Raw genomic sequence first — 7,937 nt, 5'->3', positions numbered from 1 at the left:
TGGTTAGTTAGACTCTTTTGAAGCATCAACGATACATTTTGGTCCAAAAATAACAAAATCTACGACTTTATTCAGCATTGTCTTCTCTTCCTCAAATAATGAATCAAACGGTCATGAATCAGCGGATTGATTCATGATTTCGGATCGCGTGTCAAACTGGCAAACTGCTGAAATCACGTGACATTGGCGATATGAATCATGAATCAATCTGCTGATTCACGACCGTTTGATTCATTATTTGAGGAAGAGAAGACAATGATGAATAAGGTCGTAGTTTTTTTTTTAACCAGCTGATGTCACATATGGACTACTTTGATGATGTTTTCAGTACCGTTTGGACGTGGACAGTAGTGTGCATAGACTTACATTCAAATTACAGAAAGTCCTCGGACTAAGTCTAAAATATCTTAAACTGTGTCTGAAGATGAACAGAGGTCTTATGGGTGAGGAACGACATTGGGGTGAGTCATTGATGACATCAATTTCATTTTTGGGTGAACTAACCCTTTAAATTATGTTTTTTTGAAAATGTAAAAAAGCAGAATACTCCATACGTCTATGGAGAGTCCCCACAAAGATAGTGAACCAGGTGTGTGTGTGTGTGTGTGTGTGTGTGTGTGTGTGTGTGTGTGTGTGTGTGTGTGTGTGTGTGTGTGTGTGTGTTGGCTTTTCTTTTATACACTGAAGTTTAATACATCAGAGTAAGTGATTTAAACAAACCCCTAGCCCTAAATATGACTGATGCTTGACTTAACCTGAACACAATGGATTTTTATGAATTAAATAGACCTTAACCTATTTTACCTATATAAAATGATTTATAACATTTAATTTCAGAACATTTCATTTATTCTCTATGGACAAATGGTTAAGCTAATGTCTTCTTGATCATTTCCTTTTCTGATCATGATATGATGGCTGCCTCCCTCCCTTCAGACCAACATTAAAGTGAAGGTGGCCTGGGGATCACACACACACACACACACACACACACACACACACACACACACACACACACTCTTTCTCTCTCTCTCTCTCTCTCTCTCTCTCTCTCTCTCTCTCTCTCTCTCTCTCTCTCTATCAGCCCGTAAGCCAGCCATGGAGATGAAGCGCAGAACACACTCGTTTTTATGGGCCCCTATGAGCTTCCAAAAAGATGTGCAGGAAAAACAGCCACCGCCACCACAACAACAACAGTGGTGACAGTTCACCCTCAGGATAACAAGACTTTATAACCTCATGAAGAGCCCGTCTGATCATCCGGCCAGATCTTTATGATTCAGACAGAAGGAAAGAGAAGCTAGAAGAGAGGAAGGGTACCTCCGAGAGATGCTGAGGTTATAAATGTTTGTCTCGTCCCACCTACACACCTGCTGCTCGTGTTCCTCCTCACTCCGTGAACTCAAAGGAAGGAGAATCCAGAAATGTCCAGCAGAGAACAAAATAAAATAAAAAATTCGGAATGGAAACCTTTGGAGACAGTTAGTGCAGCGATGCATGGAATAGTGAAAATGAAACGAATTCATTGAAAAGATCCGACTCAGATGAATGATTCCTTTGAGCTGTTTTACTCACACAAAGATATCATATGAAGAGAAGAGCACATCATTCACATACTGACACTTTATTGTGCTTTATATACTTTTTAAAATGTGAAAGCATATAGAATGTTCTTAACACCAATTTATCATTTATTTATTCTTTAGATAAAATATCATTAGCATTTTTTAAATAAAAACAAACAAACATTAAACCTAATGAAAACATGAATGTAAATGTGTCCTTACAAAGCCTCATCACAGAAGAGGTTAATTATGGTCTCATTTGAAAGCAGACACCTAGCAGTTTACTGTAAAGTCAAAATGATAATATTTTTTATAATCAAAAAAAGCTATAATAAGCTTCAAAGTTTTGTAAAGTTATTAGAAATTTATTTGTATGAAATATCTTTATGAAAATAAAATTGAAGTGGGCCTTGGAGAAATCTAGAAATGCACTACAGCTAAAGCCACAAGTCTGACCATGTTTTATTACAGATCTGAAGATGATAAGTCTAAAACTCTAAATTTCATTAAACGTTTTACAAGATCGTTTCATGTGATTTTATTTTGAGATATCTCTAAAATATCAACTGATGTTTATTGCCAGGTCTTCAGCTTTCATTCAGTGTATTGCCTCTATTGTTTAGAGGTGCAAACTGCCCCATTCAGTTTGTCTCCCCAACACACATTCACGCTTCTGCGGACTGGTTATGGCTCTAATTATAATTACTAACGATTCTCTATTCAAACTGTTCTATTCAAACCTCATTTCTACATCAAACCTCTCACTTTACCCTCACTGAGACTCTATCGAATGCATTTCGTCCAAATAAGCATTTCAGCCCTTGTCAAAAAATCCTATTGGAATTTCACTTTGTCCTATAGGATCTTATTAGATTCTTAGAATCCTATAGGACATTCTGATTCATTTTAATGGAATTTCACTTTGTCCTATAGGATCTTATTAGATTCTTAGAATCCTATAGGACATTCTGATTCATTTTAATGGAATTTCACTTTGTCCTATAGGATCTTATTGGATTCTTAGAATCCTATTGGACATTCTGATTTATTTTAATGGAATTTCACTTTGTCCTATAGGATCTTATTGGATTCTTAGAATCTATAGGACATTCTGATTTATTTTAATGGAATTTCACTTTGTCCTATAGGATCTTATTGGATTCTTAGAATCTATAGGACATTCTGATTTATTTTAATGGAATTTCACTTTGTCCTATAGGATCTTATTGGATTCTTAGAATCCTATAGGACAATCTGATTTATTTTAATGGAATTTCACTTTGTCCTATAGGATCTTATTGGATTCTTAGAATCCTATTGGACATTCTGATTTATTTTAATGGAATTTCACTTTTCAATGAAAAAACACAGAGATTGGCTTAATATTGTTATATAACCAAAGCAAAGCGTTTGCATAGAAAAACAATCACACTTTCAAATGAAATAATTAGGTTGCGTGTTCCTATAATAATACAAAATACATTAATATAAAATATATATAAAAGTGCCACTTTGTCTCACTATCTAGTACAGGGGTGGCATTTTGCACCTATGAATGGCTCATATGACTAATTAATTTTAAATTCATGATCAATGAGATTTTTTATTTATGTAATGTTTTAAATCTAGATGGTTTATGTAAATGATGTGTGACTGTGGCGTTTTAATGCGCATGCGCGTTGGACATTCGAATCGCGTTCTTCAAACCACACTGGAGCAGAGTCGCCATGGAAACGGGGACTCGGAGTCAAACGAGCAGCACTTCCTCAGACGCTGTTTTCACTAGTTTAGGTGAGTTTAGTCCCTAAAACCACACAAATAATACACACAACTGTTCCTGACACCTTTCTTACGTTAACTGACACACTTCAATTGAATATTTACTTGATAGAAGTGTCTTCGGGAAAAGTCGCTGTTTTCACAAGAGGGTAGCTTAAGCTAACGCTATCAATTTGATCGATTGAGCCCTTGTTTATGAGAACTTGAGCTTTTAAATAAATCTTTATGTGAAACTTAAATGTTTTGATAGTTTTGTTAAGGTTTTGCTGCTAATTTGTCAATGGTACGTATCAAAAATCTAAAAGTATACACCATAGACTGTAAAAAAATGGTATACACTGTAACATTACTGTTCATCGATGATGTCAGTTACATGGAGCGCGAAAATTAGCTGCAAACTGGTAAACAAATATTGTAAAAATGTTCTGTGATTTCAGGAGGGACAAAATAACCCATCTACAACAGAGGGGAAGATTCCAACATTTCTGGAGGAAGCTGCTGACAGAGCTGTAAGAAACGGGTGAACTGAGGAAGGTAATTTTAATGCATGTATTTCACATAATATTTGACATAATATCAGCATGATTTTAGTTATTTTCTTTAGCAAAATTATACATATTAAGAAGGCTTTGGCATTCAAAACATAAGTGACAGTGAGCAATATTAAATTAGCAAGTAAACCTAAAAACACAAACCCTGTTTATATTAAAACAGGTCATAAAACTATTGAGTTTTACTGGTATTATCTATAGTGGAGATGAGTGTGATGAGGTTCAGGTGTGAGTAATAATAATAATAATAATAATAGATTTTATTTATAATGCACTTTTCATTCCGAAGAATCTCAAAGTGCAACAAAGGGGGGGGGGGGGAATAACAACAAAAAAATGAATAACAAGTAAAAATATAGAATACTACAAACAATCAACCAACACAGAAAACAGAACAGAAACAGAGCTGATGGTGAACAGAAACAGAGCTGATGGTGAACAGAAACAGAGCTGATGGTGAACAGAAAACAGCTGATGGTGGAAGTCTCTGTTAGCTCCGCAGCACACTGTGGTCCACTCCATGTTTCAGATTTCTCCCAGTGGCAGTGTCCCGATGACATCGCTGAGGCACGACAGCTGAAGACCAGATGATGGGTCTTCTTCATGATGATTCAAACGATGGGGATCGCTGCAGCACCATGCAGGAGGCAGAACATTCCTCCGGGCACTTCTGTGGACACACCGGGGCCGGCGCAGATGTCGCTCCACGGTCGCAATGCAGGACGGAACAGCGGCGCAGCCGAGAAGCAGAACATCCCAACATCATGCCGGACACCGACGACGAGAGCCCGGATGACGCTAGCCCGGTGCAAACTTCAGCCACCATGCAGCTTAAGCCCAAGGGAGACCACCAGTGAGCACCCGCGGCGAGAAACATAAAATGTCCTCCAAACCAGAAACCAACCGCAGCAATTCAAATGTAAACATTAGAGAAGCGGTTGAAAACGGCGAAACGACGAACAACGACTTCTCAGTGGCTGCCAGCAATCAGCAACAGTCCCAATTGTAGCTCTGACTGTTAGACTAGTCACAAACATAAGGAAATAAAATAAAATGTAAATCTAATAGTACATTAACATGATTTGTTGTGGGTGGAGAAGCGGCGAACAGACGACGCCAGCGTCCTCTCCCCCACGTTGCCTAGCAACTCCAAACTACAAATTACTGAGTAATCAGTATTCGGGAGAGGGAGCGCTGTGATTGGCTGGTGTGAGAACCTGGCAGATTTATAACAAATAGAAATTGAATTTGAATCTAAAATCGTGTTCTGTATTGTTAAAGAATTAGTTCACCCCAAAATTAAAATTTCCTGATAATTTCCATCGGTCATTTACTAAATAAAAAAAAGCATTTATATACCTTTTACCTCAAATGCACGACTTTGATGTTGTTTTCCCACTGCGTATTAAGCCGGAAAGGTCAGTGCTGACCAAGTGCCGAAAAACTCTAACCTCTAACTTTAAAATTGTCCGACATTGTTGTTTTACCTTTTATTTTTGTAAAGGGTGTTTGATTTAGTCTTTGCACGTTTGTTTTAACACTGGGACGGTACTTCCACATACGCCACACGCGTGACCTTTCCAACGTAATGACGCCACAAAGCCTTACATCAAAGTCGAGCATTTGAGGTAAAAAAGTATATGTTACATGTTTATTTATTTTCTACTGAAGAATGAAAGACATGAACATCTTGGATGGCATTGGGGTGAGTAAAAGATCAGGAATTATCATTTTGGGGTGCACTAATCCTTTAATGTACATTCTTTCTGCTTTGCTTTTGGAGCCATAATAATTTATGGGTTGTGAAAACACTGAATGAATAGACATCATTGTACTTGGACATTATTAAATGGCTACTCGATAGTACAGCTAAGAATTCCTGCTAGCCGTGTGTTAATGTGATGTGTATTCTTCTCCTTTTAGCTCCTACATCCTTTTGGGCTGAAGGTCAAGACAGAACCAAACCAAAGCTGGACTGTAACCTGCCGGCCTATACGACAGACTTCACACTGACAGCTGCTGGCATGGATGCCGCATCACATGTTTTTGACACTTTTCCACCTAGAATGTATTCGTCCCCCACCAGGAGACTTCATGTCTTCATCTATTGTGAGTGGATATAATTTTAAACATTATTTTTTTTAAAAACACTAATTTCTTCTAATTTTTATTGTGTAGTATATGTATTTTTTCGTAAAAAGAAAAGAAAATTTTAGTAATGTTTTTAAGTAATAAAGTAATTAATTGTTAAGTAATGTTGTTATAATGCTGTTAATTTATGTACAGTATAAATTGCAAACGTATGCTTGTTTTGGGCACATGTTTACAGCTTATAGACATTTTAGTGGAGGAAGATGCTGTGTATTTAAAGGTGCTTTAAGTCATTTTTATTTGTACAATGTTATTTTTGTATATAAATCATTATTACAGTGGATCAAATTGCTATTTTTTTATTCGTAAATTAGCAACTGAATTTTTTAACCATTGCACAGCACCACTTTATCACCAATAATTTACAACTTTGTAGTTTATTATTTTATGTCACATGAGAACACATGCAAGTTTATATTTTTGTTCAGATTATGTAATTTCTGTAATAAAGTTTGTATCATAGAATGGTAACTTCTTTCTGTTGTTATTTTGTAGATGTTTGTTGTAACTTAATTACTTAAATGTACTTCAAGATAATTTAGTAAAACCGTGGTTACACTGTGGTAATACAACCAATTTATGGTACATAATCCATGTTTTTTAAAACCATGTTTACTGCAAAAAACATGGTTGCTGCAGTCATAGTTACAATGGTTTTACTGTAGTATTACTACAATATAACTGTAGTAAAACCATGGTATTAAAACCATGGTTGTTAAAAATACCAGTTACTACAGTAATTAAAACTACAGTTTTACTATAGTATTACTACAATATAACTGTAGTAAAACCATGTTTTTTAATTAATTTTAATATTTTTTTAATTAACCTAACTATAACGACTTCCGCTCTGAGAAACCCGGAAATGTGAAAAGGGTCTAATTCTACTTTTTTTTTCATTCTTACAGTGAACCAAGTATCCAGACATAGTAGCCTTGGTACACTTTGCTATCTTTGCTTTGTCCGAATATGCCTTCCCATGTAGAAAGTAAAGATAGCAAAACCGTGTGTGTGCGTGCGTGTGTGAGAGAGAGAAAGACCCAATTGGATCCAATAAAATCCTGTTAAAATTATCCTAGAACATGTATGTATTGTCTTATAAGACAATTCTCAAAGAATCCTATAGGAATCAAATAAGAATCTTAAAGGACAAGACATAAATTATCCTATAAGATTATTTCTAACGGAATCCTATAGGAATCAGATAACATTTGGAATCTTATTGGAATCCTTTAGGATTTATCCTATGGGATATTTATGTATTATCTTATAAGACAATTCCCAAAGAATCCTATAGGAATCAGATAAGAATCTTAAAGGACAAGACATAAATTATCCTATAAGATTATTTCTAACGGAATCCTATAGGAATGGTTCCAAAATATGATAGAAATTTTTAATGGAATCCTGTACAGATTTCCATTAAAAATCCTTAAGGATTTTTTGACAAGGGAGTAGTTTTACATTTAGAAAATGTTCATAAAAATTAAGTATTTACTCAGTGGCAGGTGCATCTCTAGGGCACGCTAGCATGTTAGCTTAGCACACCAGCAAAACAACAATTTATACGATTAAAATCATGTTTTATTCAAAACTTGCTTCATATCACTTTATAATTTATAAGTCAAGTGTTTTATATAACAATAACTGATCTCATATAGCTTCGGGTCAAAAAATCTGACAGAAAATATACAATGCTAAAAGCTATGTGGAATAGCATTGCCATTGCATTATAAATATAATCTATTATGAAACCACCCAACATGAACACAGACCAACCATATATTGCCGCGATTGTGTGTTTATTGTCTTAAAACGTGTCTATCTGCATAAAATAGCGATCTGACGATCTCTGGAAGCTGTTTTGGTTATGTCAGATACTTCCTGAATG

General features: G+C 35.6%; 1 long non-coding RNA gene across 1 annotated transcript; it reads left to right on the top strand.

Annotated features, from left to right (window-relative positions):
- Positions 1–3,305: 3,305 nt before the first annotated feature.
- LOC137055393 (uncharacterized) lies at positions 3,306–6,387 on the top strand. The gene is made up of 3 exons (XR_010900001.1): positions 3,306–3,356; positions 3,782–3,878; positions 5,819–6,387. It is a non-coding gene; the product is annotated as an uncharacterized lncRNA (long non-coding RNA).
- The last annotated feature ends 1,550 nt before the right edge of the window (positions 6,388–7,937 follow it).

Source organism: Pseudorasbora parva, chromosome 21 (assembly GCF_024679245.1).
Source record: "Pseudorasbora parva isolate DD20220531a chromosome 21, ASM2467924v1, whole genome shotgun sequence".
NCBI classification, from domain to species: domain Eukaryota; kingdom Metazoa; phylum Chordata; class Actinopteri; order Cypriniformes; family Gobionidae; genus Pseudorasbora; species Pseudorasbora parva.
Note: the sequence above shows the minus strand (reverse complement) of the source record. Positions and strands in the feature narration are given on the sequence as shown.